This window comes from Prinia subflava, chromosome 2, assembly GCF_021018805.1.
Source record: "Prinia subflava isolate CZ2003 ecotype Zambia chromosome 2, Cam_Psub_1.2, whole genome shotgun sequence".
Taxonomy (NCBI): Eukaryota; Metazoa; Chordata; class Aves; order Passeriformes; family Cisticolidae; genus Prinia; species Prinia subflava.
Genome location: NC_086248.1, coordinates 15,494,174 through 15,508,612, shown reverse-complemented (window position 1 = coordinate 15,508,612; position 14,439 = coordinate 15,494,174).

Here is a 14,439-nt window from a genome sequence, read left to right as displayed (position 1 = left end):
TCTGAGAGTGAACCACCTTCTTTGTTATTAAGGCAGCAATCAGTTTCAATCATATAATTTATTTAGATAATCTTTTTTTCTTCCAAGTGCTTACATCTTGGCAATTCTCTTGTGAGGAAATGCATCAGTGTCTCTCAAAAACATAGAGTCGTGTTCAGCTCAGACCATCTTGGTTTTTAATTACAGCACAAAGTCTGTTAACAAAATCAGGCAGAGCTTCTAAAGAAGGATGAGTGAAAGCTGACTAAAGCTTACTGTTCAGCTGTAAGCATCAACTCTTATGTAGAGATCATAGTCATTGTAATTTCTTTGCTAAAGGAACTTCCTGCTTTCATGACAAGGTCAAGCCAACTGACTTCAACAAGAAGTTACTCTGATAAATGGGTTACCTTTTAAAAGCAAATTCTACTCAAAAACTCTTTATGGAGAAACAGTCCAAACTGTGTACAGCATTTCAAAATGTAATAACCAGTGCCACAGGCAATAGGGGTTTTGTTGTCACTCTGATAATTGAAAACTTTAGGGAACAGAATCCCTTTTTCCAGAACTGAAATAAAGCAATGAACTTCAAAGCTAGATTATGAGTTTAAGAACAGCTGTTTTGAGCTTAATTAAATATTTATTATAGACTGTGGGAGATAGAGTGGATGGGAGAGGTTGGTGATAACCTTGCAAGGAACCTATTACTATAAAACAGTAGTAAAGAACTGGCAGGTCTGCCTTTTTCATTGATTTAACTATTTTAAAAACCCATATTCAGATGAAATGTATATGAGTAAGTGTGCAGTGAATATATAAGTTAGTTTTATTTCCTGTCATACTGCAACAGCAGGGCTTGGAAATAGCAGCTTTTACAAGTTTCTCAGGTTTCTGGGCTGTCTGTGTATCATGTCTCCTTGGCTGACAGGGGATACCTGCCTTTCCTCGATATCAGATATTACAAGATCTCAAACTGATCCTGGCTGCTTAGAGAGCTCAGTTCCCAAGGTTCCTCCCACTTGCCATAGGTGAGTGCAACAAGATAGGACTAAGATTCTTCTTCTTTATTTGGATTAATTGTTTTTCAAATAATAATATGCCTTATTCATCCCAAAGTTGCTTCAGAGTTGCTTTTAATGCCAAAATAAGCTTTCAGAATAAAATGAGTGTAGTCTAAGAGCAAAGGTTGAACTGTAGGAGGAGATGCAAAGTAAATAACAAAAAAATGCAATTTAAAATTAGGCTTACCAAGTAAGTTTTCCTTTCAGTTACTTCAAGTTCACAGTTAAAGGAGAGAAAGGGAGAATGATGGCATTTTCTTTTTCTGTATCCCAGGACTGGCTCACACTAAATAGCTTTCTCAGTCCATATGGTCATTGCTACTTAGTTTGGGGTGGTTCTGCCTGTTTTTATGCATTATGATTTTCAATCTTATCATATTTCTGTTCACTAAGAAGGAGGAAATTTTCCTTCAGGAATTTCTGGTGTTAGTAATGTGTATTTGTTTGAGTTTAAATTATCCTTCTATTTTTGAAACATTTTTAAGGTTTTGTCATAAGACGTTTTCAGTGTTCATGCGCCTTATTCGTTTTATTGTCTGCTATTAATTTTAAATTCTTTGTTACAACTGCACATATCTGCACTAGAAAGGATAAGGTTGGATGTAAAACACTTCATTCCTACTTGTCCCATCATTCCTATTATTTTCTTCTCCACATACTATTGGGTCTCCTGCTCTTAAAATTTCTCCCTTGCTGCTCCTGACTCTAACATCAGTGAGCACAGCCTGAGGTGCCTCCTCTTTGACTGCCACTAGGTCAGGATGGATTTTTTAGTGCTCAGAGCTGGTGGTGTGTGGCAGAACCAGGCTGAGTGATGTGATGAATGGAAAATAGGTACTTTGTATGATTGACCTGTCTGCTGCAGCCAGAAACAGCCCAGTGCAATTGAACTCATCACTGGATGTTTCTGCACTTGCTCTGTTATTCGCCTGCTTCACCAGTGCCTTTCTCTTGCATTTTACAACAGACAAGGAGCTGTTGCCATCTGTCCCAGTGGCTGAGCCTTCTCTGTTCAGAGCAGCAGGACAGGCTGGTCAGCTCAGAGGACTACAGACCTGAGAGGAAATGAACCAAGAGCCTCACACTGTCAGCCACTGAGAATAAAAATACTGCACGAGGTTTACTTGTGTTCATTGTATCTTAGCTTCATGTCCTGTTTGCGAAGTGTCCATCTGCAAGCAGGAGATATGGAGTGTGAACATTCTCCAAATACAAATTTGTGAGATAAGTCATAATACCATAGTCCTCCTAATAACATGCCCAAAACTTTAGTAAGTAATATTCTGGGAAGACTAGTCAAAGCTGCATTATAGTGTTCAGGTTTCTGAGAGTTTTTCAAGTCATATACAAGCTCGGATAGGTGTTCCATTTCTATAAATGGTGTTACTGGCATAAGTGAAGCCCTTTGCATAAAGTTCAACCATTCAGTCAAGGAGCACTCTTCCTACAATTGCACTATGTATACCTGAAACACTCTAGGATATAAATTTATTTTTCAGAAAATCAATCTAGGAAACTGAAGAAGCATTTTATTAAATTGAATATACTCATCAGTATATAGAAGTTATTTTCTTTTTCCTTGATAGTTCAGTTAAATCATAATCATATCATTAGATATATTTATCCTGCTGTGCTTCATTCTTTTCACCCTTTACATTGTGTGTAAAAGCAGGGTTTGTCTGTTATCTCCTCTGTGGTTTTTGAGATGGATGTTTATTGACAGAATCGTCCATTTCATTATGTTTTGTCCACAGATCTTTGTTGTAGGATATTGCTGCTTTTTTGTTGATCCTGCTCCTAGTTTTGGCATTTTATTGATCAATTATGATTACATTTACTTTTAATAAAGAATTGACTATTAAAGATTTCATAGGACCACTGCATCTCCTTGTCTAGAAATTTTGTGAAAGAATGCAGAACAAACAACAAATTTAAAAGTATGTATTTATTCTTTAGAAATCACTACCAGAACATAAAAGCTTTCATAAGTGTATTTTAAAAAATAAGAGCAACAGTAACGACAATTTAAAATCACAAGGATATAAAAGATATCACAAAGGATATAAATCTTTAAGCCTTAGACTTTTAGTTAGAAAGCTAAGAAATTACTCTTCTGTCAAAGAAACTCACGTGTAGGTTATTATGTAATTGACTTCTCAGATTTTTGCACCTTTTAAAAAGATACTTGGGAGAGAGAGGATACTAAACCACTGATCAATTCCTAGTACAGTAAAGTTGTTCCTTCTCTTCCCATTTTTGTTATAGGGTTATTGTGTCACAGTGAAGAAATACTAACTGCAGGATCTTGCCATATATAACCCTGCAGGGGACCCTTGAAGCTGACTGGAGCCCTGTTCTTGCAATGCTCCAGTCGAGTTAATATCATGAACTGTGTGATTGATGTTCTCAGGGCTGCACTCCCTGCTGCTTTAAACAGGAAGCTCTTCCAGTGTTGCTTCAGCTCAGTGAACAAGGCCACTTCCTTAACAATACAATAACAGGAATTCAATCAGAAACTTCAAAATTCAGTTCTCGAAGGCATGACAACAATTGCTTTCATTCTTGCATTATCTGCAGTATTTAGGTATAAAAGTTATGGATTTTATTTGAAAAAATGAATGCTTTCTCATATTCTTTTCACAAGGAGGAATTTGGCTTTTTTATGATAATTGAAATATTGTTCCAGTTTTGTGAGAGATTTTTTATTCTTTTTTCTTTCTCTAGACTAGATTTGTGTTGCCAATATCACAATATGATTCTGCAGGAAGAGGCGCTCAGCTACTCATAACAGTTTTTCAACTTTCAAGGTCCATGTTCAGCACTAAGAATATTAGTTGTAAACAGATATTATTCAGGTGCAGGATGCTCAAGAAGCATCCCTCTGTCGTTGCCTGCATTCATTTGCTACTACTAATACAGATACAAAAATATTACAGCTAAATAATACTGAATTATTCATACCACAGAACTAAACTACTTGTCTTGGTTTTTACTGGTCAGATTTGCTTTCAGGGATCCTAGGCCATGGAGATCAGTGGAAAAGTCTGGAGCTCTGGAGACTTAACCTTAGTAAAGGAGGATTGAGTTAGGGAACGTTTAAACAAATAGAGCATACACAAGTCAGTAGGATTTGGTGGGATTCAACCATGCGTGCAGGGCTGCTCTCAATTGTATCTGGAAGGTCATAGAAATCAGAGGATGTTCCTAGGGCCTGTAAGAAGGCAAACATCCATGCTGTATTCCAGAGGAACAAGAAGGAGAATGCAGGGAGCTACAAGCCTGTCAGCCTCACCTAAATCCCTGAGAGTAATACAGCAAATCCTCAAGAAAATTATTTTCAATTATATCATGGGCAGGATGACTAGGAGTTGTCAATATGGATATAAATGGAGGAAGGTTCATCTGACCAGTCTGGTGACTTTCTGTGATGGAAGAGCTGGCTTTGTGGATGAGAGGAGAGTGGGGCATGTGGTTTATCTTGGCTTTAGCAAGGTTTTCAATGCTGTGTCCTGTAATGTCCATACAGACAAACTAACAAAGTGCAGACTAGAGAAATGAACAGTGAGATGGATTGAAAACTGGATGAACTGCTGGGCTCAAAGTGCTGTGCTGAGCACAAAGTCCAGCTGGAGGTCAGTCACTAATAAAGTGCCACAAGGATAGATACCAGGGCTTATAGTGTGTGGTGCTGTCAGGGTGCACCCATAACAAGTATCCAGACAATAGAAGGTTGAGAGGAGTGGTTGAGACCAGATGCATGTGCCAACATTCAGAGGGACATCAACAGGCTTGAGAAATGGGCCAACTCTTGTTCTTGAACCTCATAAAATTCAGCAAAGGGATATGCCAACTTCTGTAGCAGCTGAGGATTAATCCTATGCACTAGTACACATTGGAGCCTGGGAAGCAGCTTTACAGAAAAGGATCCAGGGCTCCTGCTAGGTAAAATGTTGACTGAAAACCAGCAATGTGCAGCTGCAGGAAAGGCAGCCAACGACAGCCAGGCATTGCCATTAGGTCAAGGGAAATAATTCTTCCTCTCCAGTGAGGCACTGGTGAGACCACACGTTGAGACCTGTGTCCAATTCTGAGCTCTCCAGCACAACATATGCCCATAGTGGAGAAAGCTCAGTGAAAGGTCCCAAAGATAAGTAGGAGAATGGAGGATGTGTCGTACAAGGAGAGGCTGAGAGAGTTGGAATTGTTAAACTGGAGGAAAGAAGGCTCAGTAGATCATATCAATGTGTGTAAATACCAGAAGGGATTAAGGTAGTAAAAGACCAGAACCAGCATCTTTCGCTGCTGCCCCTAAAGGACAATTGGTAATAGGCACAGATTGAAGGATAGGAAATTCCACTTAAATATATAAAAAATTTCTTTACAGTGAGTCTGGTCAGACACTGAAAAGGGTATCCCAGAGCAGTTGCGGAGTCTTCAGCCTTGGAGACCCTTGAAATCCAACTAGATAAGGTCCTGTGCAACCTGCTGGAGTTGACTAAAGTTTGAGCAGGGTAGGACCTGAACTCAACATTCTGGTGAGGTCCCTTCATGATCCAACTATTATTCTTCTGTGAGTCTACTGAATTAGTGTAGTCAGAAAGATTTGAGGTAAATTCTGCCATTTACAAATGAAGCATAAGCGCATAAGGAGCAAGGTAAAGCCTCAAGATAAATTGTTGGCTAGGAGTTTCTATTCAAGAATACAGGCTTTGTGCATATCAGGAGTGCAATACATGTAAACACAAATGCTTTCAGAGCAGACATAAACCATTCCTTTTGGCATTCTGTACTAATTTGCTAATGGATGTTATGCAGATTGGGATTTTTAATTGTAGAGGAACCTTTGAATGAAAAAGTAATTTAAAGTCCTTCCCAATTTCTGTTGAAATCTGTTAATTCAAGAAGCCTGCTGGGAAGCTCTATTATTCAACCATAAAAAGATTTGTATTTCTAATATGTTATTGAAGGACTCAATTCAACTTTCAAGTCCAAGAAATTGCAAGTTGTGGTTTTATGTATACATGCAACAATGTCACTAAATAAAGGGGAAGCAGCATAAAGATGCTTCTCTCCATCATTTTATAGAATCTTTGTTTAGTAGTTCCTGTATACTTTATGGATGATGAATTTGTGTGGGCTGGTGGGAGGTTTTGGATAGTGCCAGGTATGGCACTCAGGTAAATCACTCCTCTTCCTGGAGTTTATTCTTATCTGCAGTTTCACCTACTCTGGATTAAGGTCTCTTCCCCTTTTTCTTTTTTTCTTCTTTTTCTTTTTTTCTTTTTTTCTTTTTTTCTTTTTTTTTCTTTTTTCTTTTTTCTTTTTTCTTTTTTCTTTTTTCTTTTTTCTTTTTTCTTTTTTCTTTTTCCTTTTTTTCTTTTTTCTTTTTTCTTTTTTCTCTTTTCTTTTTTTCTTTTTTCTTTTTTTCCTTTTCTTTTTTCTTTTTTCTTTTTTCTTTTTTTCTTTTTTTCTTTTTTTCTTTTTTTCTTTTTTTCTTTTTTTCTTTTTTTCTTTTTTTCTTTTTTTCTTTTTTTCTTTTCTTTTTCCTGTGTTCCTTATTTCCCTTCCCATCTCCTTGTGGGGAGTGGCATGTTACATACCTGGAGACACACCACACTCAAGCTTCAGGTTCTCCCTTGGATAAGAGATTCTACAGCCATTTTTCAAAATTCAGACATTTCTCATGGATCTGCATTTTCAGCTGTGTAGACTTTAGCAAAGATTCAACAACTTCATTTTCCTTTCATCATAGGCTCCAATAGTCTCTTTTTGGCCAACATGCAATTAGTCTGTCCAGAACTGCAAAGGCTTTCCCTCCTTGTTTTTCAGTAACAGATGGGTGTTACTGCTTGTGTGTTTGGGAAAGAAGACAAAGACTGGACATCTATTTCTCAGCCATCTGCTTCCTTGTCAGCCTCTTTCTTTAAACCGTGTTATGGAAGAGGAGTAGCAGGGTGTCCAGCATGATGGTTCTACATAAATAAATACAAGGGCATGGTTCCTGCTCAAAACATTCACAGTAAAAAGAGAGAAATGCCAAGAAAATAATCACTGAGGCTTCATAAAGGTATGTAAGTTGCATCACGTACCATAAAAAATATTAATTAATTCAATATTTGAAGTAAGTATGTATACAATTCCACCATAGATCCTAAAAAAATAAAAGGCAGAATTTTGTTTTTAAATTTTGGAGCACTACAGAAGACTATATATGTGTTTTATACCTGACATGAAAAAGCCTGTTGACAGATGTGCTTGTGTTGAAGACAGTGAAAATTTTATGTTGTTTAATTGCATTATTCTCCTCCTTGTTCATGTAGATACTTTTTGTCCTACAAATGGGAAAATCCAAAGTTGTGGGGTTTTTTTCCAATCTCTGAAACTTTTGCAAGGTTATAATAGCCATGTGCATGCTGTGCTGCTTGGAACTTGGTCTGTATTTTACTAGGAGGAGCATTTCTGGTTTCCTACAGGACCCAATAAAACAACCTTCTCCCCTTGGGAAAGTGATTTGTGATTTTTTTTATTAGTCCAAATCTAGAGACTATTTTAATCCTCCAAAGCCTGCACTTTAATGAACTAGATTCTGACTTTCCTGCTTACTAATGTGAATTAAAAACAAAACTAAACAAAACAAAAAGGCAATAAAAACATGGATTTTCTTTATGTCTGCAAGTCACATTTTCTTTCTGGGGAGCAGTGCACAGACTCACTGCACAGAGGCAATACAGCACTGAGGAGGAGATAAAGCAGGAAGGAAGGAAAGACAGGTGTTGAGAACTTGATACTTTATGGGTTTTTCAGAGCAGGAAAATTTGCCTGAAATCTCTAGTGTCTTAGTCAAGAAATGGTAGAGATGGGCTACCCTGAACTGGCATTGAAAGTAAACTATCAGACTCAATTGCCCAAGCCATGTCATCAGGAATACACCAAAATATTTTTTTGTTTTTAGAGTGTTCTATTTATGGCATACAAATATTTCCTTAATTGCACTATTTGAAAGAGCCAAGTTAACCTCAAATAGCAGTGTTCCTCTGTCCTGCAGGATTAGGAGACTGTTGGGGGATATTCATAAGCACCCATTTGGATGAAGCCTTTGTTTCAACAGGTTCTGAAACAAGTGAACCCACACCTCCTTGGACAGCAAAAACCTATGGCCACACATACACTTCTCTGTCACAGTTTAGGAAGAACTGAGTCTGCCATCTCCTGACTTGGCCTAAAAGCAACCTTGCACAATATGGGATCTGCAGAACATTTTGTCCTTGGTTGTTCATAGGTAACAAAGTTACACAGTCATGAAACAGTCACCTAAACAATGTTGACCTAAGCCAAGAGGCATTAGAGAAATGAATGCTGAACTTGTTTAATTCCCTACCCTTTACAGATATTTTAATAAGCAGTTGCCTGCAACCATGTACAGTGATAAGTTGCAAAATGCCTTGCAAAATGTTGTCCTGATTTCTTTCATGCTGTGTGGTCTATATTTGCTTAAGCTTGTACTTTTTGTGATTGTTCTTCTGCCTGGGCTATTTTGTCATAGATTAATTCACAAAATGTACAAGAAAGTATTTAAGTAGTCCCATCAGATTGCTAAGAAAATCCACTTTTAAACCGTGGTATTGTATGCAAATAAGCCAAAAGTCAACCTGTGAAATGCTTGGACTAGGACAGGAGTTGTCATTTCTTCTGCATTTGAAGGTTTTCATGTCCCACATATCTCTTCCTCATTTGGCGTGGACTGTGGCCACTATGTGAGGTCACACAAGCATCTCATAAAATGCTCATTATCTTTGCCTTTTTCATTCTCTCAAAAGCAACAGATCAAAGTTCAGAGGAGTTTAGGATGCTTGCCTCTGACACTGGAAGGGAACTTGTAGGATGGGAATCATATGTCCCTATGTCTGTAGGAGACTATTTTTTCAGAGCCTGGCGAAAGTGCCAGTGGTGGCTTCATCACTGGGCCAATGCTCAAAGTGTTTCTGGTCTCTGTTCACAAAAGGATCTATTTTTCAGGAACCCTGACAGAGTTTGCAATTCTCCCATGCCTGCAATAATTTTTTGTGATTTTTTGCCTCTTAATGTGGATAAGGGGCGCATTTTCTCCTGGCCTCACACTGTGGTGACCATGTACTCACGCTCCTCTGTTTTCACAGTATTTGCAGTGGGAAAAACCAGTCTCTTCAATATTCTTTTTCAGATATCAAGACCTGGATTTTCCATGTGAGAATGAATTACTTTTTTTGTGGCTTATCTGCCATAGCAGAGGGGGCAGAAGTGATTTGTATGTAGTTCATCACCAGGACCTCCCATGACAGAGATCTGCTTCTGTGAGTGTTCAAAGGCCCCCTTGCCAAAAGGCATTGGCTGCTGCACTGCCTGGGACAGCTTCCATGTAAAACAGACCAGCAGAACAGACCTCTGGTGTTCATGTTAACCTTTCATGTTAACAGATCGTTCATGTTAACAGATGTCACCTACTAAAGCAGCTTCACAATTTAAAAGTTAATCAAAAGTTAACTTTGCCTAAATTTTTCCTTAGACTAATTCACAAGCCACTATCCTTACACAGATGATGATGACTGTTTAGTGAAGTACAGGTTGCAGAATTTACCACATGCCATAAACCATTTTCACTTAAGAGACAAACCTCTACAAAACCAGATATTGCTAGTATAAATTAACCTTGGAGAAGGAGGTTTAAGGAGATGTTGACTTAACAGTTCTACAGCCCTTACTGAGATAGTGTTGGGGAAGATGCTCCACCATTATCACGGGTTTCAAAACAGCATGTCCATCAGTGATGTCTCACTGTGAAGAAATTGGCCAAGTATACAAGGCAGTTTCTCATAGGGGAAAAACTGTATGAGATGGTTTTCTTTGTAGATCACTATCCCATATCTGGCTGGAGACAGCTTTCAAACCAAGTAATGCAGCACAAGCTCTCAGCTGCTTCTGAAAGCTATTTCTGATGTGAGCTGACTGTACTTGTCTGCAAGTGCTGCAACCATGACAAAACCAGGTTTCTTGCAATTTTATTATTTATACACATAATTGCATATTTAAAATATATTAACCTTTTGTGGGAAGTGCTGAGACATACTTTATTACATAAATTTAAAAACTCAACACTATGAAATTCAAAGTGATACAATTGCTCAGTTTATGTATATAAACCCCCTCCTATTGGCAATCATCCATGCAAGCAGCAGCCATAAACTTCTTACTTGGTTTCTTCCATTTCTAACTGTAGATTGTAACTGTCTGTCCAGAAAACTCTTTCCTATTTACAGAGATGTTCGTCAAACCATAGCAAAGTCAGTGCTTAATATTTTGATAATATCACTCAGAGCATGGAAGGATTTCTCCCAGTGCATCAAGTCACCCAATAATTCTTCTAACATGTAAGGGAACTATTTGTTAAGAAGTTGTTCCAGACAAGGTGTTAGGAAAAATGGCCACATTTGTGTTGTACTAACACTTCATGGAAAACCTTTCTACTCTTTGTCCTTTGAAAAACTGACTTCTTAAAACAAAAAACAAACAGATTTCAGAAAGCTCAGTACTGAAGGCAATATAAGCACTTTATTGGGCTCTAATTAGCAAAGACTGGAGGTCAGGGCATGTCCAGACACAGTTCAGCTCCATTGCCTTCCAGGAAGTTAGAGACATATGCCTGATGCTCCCCTCAAATTGCTGTGTGCACCTCTCTCAAAATGGCACTGCTGCAATGTGCTTAATATATCAGCTGAAGTCATGGGGCCGTGTGTCTCTGCTGGGATCTGACCAGGATTTGACTGTACTCTTCCTACTGATGACTGCATGTCAGGAACGTGCATGGCTTGGGCTGACAGCCTGGAGCAGCCCCCAGTAATGAGAGGCTGTAGGCCAAACGGAGCTGTGCAATACTGCTGCCTCAGTAAAGCAGCAAAATGGGAAAGTTTGTCCAAAGAGCAGGAGATTTGGGGGTGATGAGTGAAGGATGTGCTGGCTTAACTCCCAGCAGCTTGTGGTTCTGCTGCAGCCACAGTGCAAATGGGCAGGATGAAGTGGGGCCAGCAGCTGAAGCAGGTGTAGGAGTGAAATCTGAGCCCCTGAGTCAGGCTGACTTTACGCCACAGAGCGAATATAGGAGCATGGAGATGCTTCCCGCGTGCTCTGAGCAGAGGCGTGAGCAGGAACTCACTCCCAGCCCAGCTGGGCATCAGTTGCTGGTGCTCAGGGACTGGATTATACCAAAAATAATTTCTTGTCTTTCCTCATAAGGAACGTGCGTTTTTTGCCCATAAGCAAGATTTTAAACATAACACAACTGGACACACATTTTCTTTATTTGTATAGCTGTTGCATCGTCCCAGGAAGGCAGGCACTCTCCTGAGTTTCTGGAGCAGTCTGAGTGTTCCCAAGTAATGGCTGAGAGGGCAACTAGCAGGGGGGAACCAAGTGGCCACATCATCCTGATTCATCCAGCACATGTTTTCATTATGTGACTACATCCTTCTTTCCCACCAATGATAAGCTTGAGATTTCTTAATTTAACATATGATATAATTATTGATTTTTGACACTACCATAAAACTATTGTCCTTTGTACTATTTTTTTCTTTCCAGTGCTCTGAAGTAGAACTCTAGATTGAGCACAAGATTATTCAGGAATCTGGACTTAAATGCAAATTTTTGTTTAATGATAAACAGTAGTAATTACTAATTTTACATGTACAGTTCCTATTCTACAGCAGGTGCATAGCACTTTACAAATATTGATGGAGTTAGTGTGATAGTGCCAAGATAATGTAAGTAAGCATAATTTAGGCACTCAACATGAAACCACTCTGGTAATGCATGTGACTAATGAAAGTATGTAATGCTTTATGCTGATTTACTAAGCCTGTTGACTCACTATGCAACCAAAATCCAGTTAAAGGAACTGGGGAGTGGCTGTGTAGGACAAGGGGCAAGGACTGTACAAGCAGGAAGGGTTTTATAGGGTGGGACACTGTAAACACAAGGCAGAAAGCTTTTTATTTCCTCATTTTATTTATTTTTTATCATTGTCGAATTCCAGAAAGGGACAAGTTACACTGGTTTTGTGACTGAGAAGGCTGGGCACAACATCTCTTCTGATAAGAACTGCATCTGCTTTGAGGTGGGATATTTGATAAAGAAAGTATAAGACGAATACCAGAGTACTGTCACCTCTCCATAGCCAGTCTCTGGCTTTATTTGACAGCCACCTCACATATTTCCTTCTATAAATTAATCAAATCAGTTTATAAGTTCTGTTTTATTATTTTTCCTTGTACCTCCCGTTGGAAAGTTTTTTCAGGAACTCAGTAGTTTATTCTAGTGTCAGTAAAAATCAGCTTGGGTACCTTGATACCTACTGTGTGCTTTAATTTGAAGAGCACACCTCCTTTCATCTGCTTCATTAACTCAAAATTTAGTTTAAAGTCCTGTTCCCACTGCTGACCCTGCACTAGGAACTTCCCTTACAGGGCACCTGACTTTATTGCTGTTTCCAATATTTCCAATGTTTCTTTCAGTTGCTGTCAGTGCCCTAAAGTAATCAGTACAGATCATTTGTTGTAAGTACAACAGTTTAACTACGGTGAACTGCATTTGCTTTGCTGTGAGTGTTTTAAAGGTTTCCTTTAACTGTTCCATTCATACATTTCTGCATTATTTTGAATTAGCCACTCAGCATGCTGGATTGGATTGACAGGTCCGAATTCAGTGTTCACTTGTGCTGCCTGGCATTACAAGATTTCTTTCTTTTCCATTGGCAATATTCATGGATCCTTAGCAGAAAGAAGGGAGATCAAGTTAACAAAGCTGTACACTTCCTTTGCTGGCACTAAATAAATGCTGTACATTTGGAGTCATTTCAGCTGTTCAACCCACTTTAAGTCACTTTTAAACCACTGTCGGACAGCCAGAGGAATCTCTTCTACACTTAGGAAGAAAACCTTGCTTTTGCATTTAGAATAACTTATTAATTTTTCTTTCTATGTACAGCTAAAAATCAGATGTAAAATGTGATTGAAAAACAGGCCATGAGTTTCCAGTGCTGGCTGACATAAATCACAACCTAGAGAAAGGTGAGTCCTAAGCATTAAATCCAGTGCATGCCTCATGCAATTCAGATGGGCTTTTTAATTTTCCACTATTAACACCTTTGAATGTAACTCCAATAGACATTTTTATTCTAGGATTATGTAGAAGTGCATGTTGTTCCACAGAAAGTTGGTGGCCCCTTCTTAGGCTGTTGATGTAGTTATGACAAATTGTTCTGAATGAAATGCACCACAAGTCAATACTTAATCTAGTAGCAAATTGCTTTTTACCTGCAGTCCTTAAACTTTGGTGTGGAGAAAAAAGAAAAGTTGATAGAAAGAATTGGCCAAAATATTCAAGAATTTGTACTTGACAAACACTGAAAATAAAGAACTGTTACTCAATTATGATTTTTATCAAGACTTTTTTCACGAGTGCAGTCAGAGATGAATGATTTCAAGCAAAGGAGGTTTGTTATATCAAATAATATATTGTTTGATGTTGTACAACATTGGGGAGACCAAATGATTACTTCTTGGAGGGGGTTAATAGCAGGATTCAACAGCTAAAAAGGATGCAGAAAGTGTATGAAGCAGTAAAGGAAACAAATCCTCCCATTTGCTGGAAAAAGAAAACCATGGTTAAGGACTATGCTGTAAGCAAAGAAACACATTTGTATCTGATTCTGTTAGGGATGATTGTATGAACTTTATATTCTGATGTCCATAGATATTCAAACTGCATTTGAATAAAATTTTCTGGAAAAAAATAGTAGCAACAAGTTTAAATATGATAATGAATTTTTAATACAAATAAAGTTATTATCAAAGGTTGTGATAAAAGACCAAAAATCACAAGGAATGGTCAAAATAAGGTTCTCCTGTTACATTGATCCTCTAGTTAGGCAGAGAGAAATGGTAGTCCCATTAGCAATGGGGGTTTTTATGCCTTGTGAGGGTGGAAGATGGAAGGACATCTGTCAGTCATCTGGACCACCTGTTATGTTTGTTGTTTTGGCAGTTCACTTCCTCCCCAGTTCAGGCTCCTCACAGACCTGAGCACCACCTCTTTGCCTCAGGTACTGTGGCCAAGATGAATTCTGCCTTGACAAACCTCTCTAGCTTTTAGAAATTTCTCAGGTTCTCTGAGGGTAGTGAAGTTCTTTCCCTCATGATTTTAAGTGCTATGGAAAAGCAGAAACTGAGGTTTCAGAAGATAAATAGTCAGGAATATATGAATTCATCAAGATCTCAGTGGCCCGATTAAACTGTTGAAGACTCAGCTCATGAAAAACTGAATATACTAATAAAACTGTGAGTCATCATTCCTTTTTTATTGATTCTTG